This window comes from Cynoglossus semilaevis, chromosome W, assembly GCF_000523025.1.
Source record: "Cynoglossus semilaevis isolate Cse_v1.0 chromosome W, Cse_v1.0, whole genome shotgun sequence".
NCBI lineage: Eukaryota > Metazoa > Chordata > Actinopteri > Pleuronectiformes > Cynoglossidae > Cynoglossus > Cynoglossus semilaevis.
The window spans coordinates 3,411,710-3,414,407 of NC_024327.1; positions in this window are offsets into that span (position 1 = coordinate 3,411,710).

Here is a 2,698-nt window from a genome sequence, read left to right on the forward strand (position 1 = left end):
TCTATCTATCTATCTATCTATCTATCTATCTATCTATCTGTCTGTCTGTCTGTCTGTCTGTCTATCTATCTATCTGTTTTATTTTTCACCCATAATATTAAGTTAATTAGGTCTAACAGCTGATGATAATGATGTTTGCATGATAGCTAGTCACCTCTAATTAACAAGAGAGGCTGAGTTTTGGCTTCAGATGTTTCCTGTTACTTTATCTGATTGAGATCCTGAAATGTCTTACTACATTTAGTATTTGCATCTCTTTATTCATAAGTTTATGCAGACTGTAAATATAATTTCTATTTAGTTATTAGTGTGTTAAAACATAATCTGCTTATAAGAAACATGAAGACTGCTCTGCACAGGAAATGTTCTGCACGTACTCAAGAAATGTTTTACAATGTCTTCTGCAAAGGATACATTCTGCTCCTCATCATCTATGTGAATCGTTTGAACTTTGCCCACAAGAATGCATGCAATGAAAAATAACTGCTCAGCACTTATGTAACTTTCTCAATAAAAGGAGCTGCAGTCCTCTTTGGGACTTAGGTGAGCCAACTCTGTGAAGCTGTTGGCCTTTCTGCTCCCCCTCGCAGCAAGTAAAACTCACAACATTGTCAGGTGTGGTTCTTTTCAGGTCATTCTATCTGTGGCAGTTAGATGACAATAGAGGTTGCTGAATAATGTATTTTTGGCACCAACACAGACCTAAGATATAAAGCTAAATTTAGATAAAGCATTCTCAAACAGTAAGCTTTGGAGTGAGTTTAATTCTGTTCATAGTATTCTATCTTTTATAAAGGTAAATTTGATTTTTATTTTGCTGTGATGATTCAAGATGAGTATTTCCAGTGTTACATTTAAGTGGATTTATCAAGCAGTTTTCCATGAAAATACGAAACGCTTTTTATTTCCAACTTCCTCTCCGACGCTTTTAATTTGAAAGCGCGCCGGAAGTTACATCAACGTAACTAACTTTAAAAGTTACAGGGAGAGGATGAAAACGTGCTGCGGAAGTAACTTGCTGAAAAGACAGTCCTTAAACCGAAAATGAATCTAACGCAAACCAATTTTTTTAAACTTCTTTGCAGTTTAAAATGTCACCACGCATTACCACCCTCAAGGATGCCACTCAGCATATTGATTCAAAGACTGACAAAACATGCAAATTAGAGGTGAAGTACATTAATTCAGTGAAAGGTAAGGTGTCGTCGAATGTAATTTATTTAGGTTGGCGCTTCCACCTATAGACAACTGTTTTTGTTACTGTTGTATTTTATCTAAAACAAAGTGTGAGTTAATTGTGCTGCATTCTTCCAGATGATAGTAATATAATGAACAGGTTTTCCTGTTTTGTTAATAATGTATGTTGTTGTCTTTTACAGGATGCGGTGTATTTGCAAAGGGTTTAATTTGCAAAGGAGAGTTTGTGGTTGAATATAGAGGACATATGATAAATGATGCAGAATCACAGAAAATGATACAGCGTTACAACTCATCACGTGTTGCATTTATGTTTACATTTAAATGGAAAGGGAAAACATGGTGGTAAGACTAAACACCCTAACAATACTTTGATATTCTATACTATATCAAGAGGTTGTAACTTGATGTGTTGATATATTGTGATGTTTGCATTCTCTTATGTATACAATTTAAGTATTGACGCCTCTAAAGATCATTTGGACGGCTCGTTAACGACGACCACAGACATCCTCACTGTAGGATGAAAAAAATTGAGGTGAATGGAAATCCACACCTTTGTTTGTTTGCCTTGAATGAGATAAGAAAAGGAGAAGAAATTACCTACGACTACGGAGGTGAAGACTACCCATGGAGAACAAAAGTATGTTACACAGAACATAGTATATAGTATACAGAATGGATAAATGGTTTAGAATTTGAATCTATTAGAAATATATTAATTGAATACGTTTAGTAAAAAAATACAATTTGAGGAAGAATTATGGTTGTATAAATAAAATGTGAATTAAATGGTATTAGGATGATTTTATCACTTTATCACAAGCTTCAATACAATACAGAACCTTCTAACAATATAAATGCAAGGCACTCCAGTTGTGATGTGTCGTTCGCGAGTGATTCGTTTAAAATGAACAAATCTTTCATATAACTCGTAACTCCTGAGTCATATGAAAGATTCGTGACTCGTGACTCCCGAGTCATATGAAAGATTTGTTCATATTGAACTCACGAATCACTCACAAATCACTCACTGCAAACAAATCACTCTCTGCTAACTAATCTTTCACTGTGAACTAATCTTTCATTGCAAACGAATCACTCTCTGTGAACTAGTCTTTCGCTTCGTTCTCGCAGATTCGTTTCATTTGTCACGTGACAGAGAGCTCGGGTCTCTTTTGCTATCATTAGTGATGGGAAGACCGACTCTTTTTATTGATTCGAATCTTTGACTCTCGAACAGTAAAATGAACGAGTCGTGAACGAATCTTGAACTAATCATTTCATTCGTTTTACAGCAGGTGGCGCTTTAGCCCTATTGTGGGCGTTGTAAAGAAGGCTGCGGTTCTCCGACACTAAATAAGGCAACATGGTTTGCTTCCGCTGACAAAGTCTACAAAGTACACAAAATGCCATAAGCAATTAAAACCATGCGAAAAGCTAAGAAATAAAAACACACCACAATGTGAAGATGAATGAGAGCAAAAAAGACCCGAGCTCT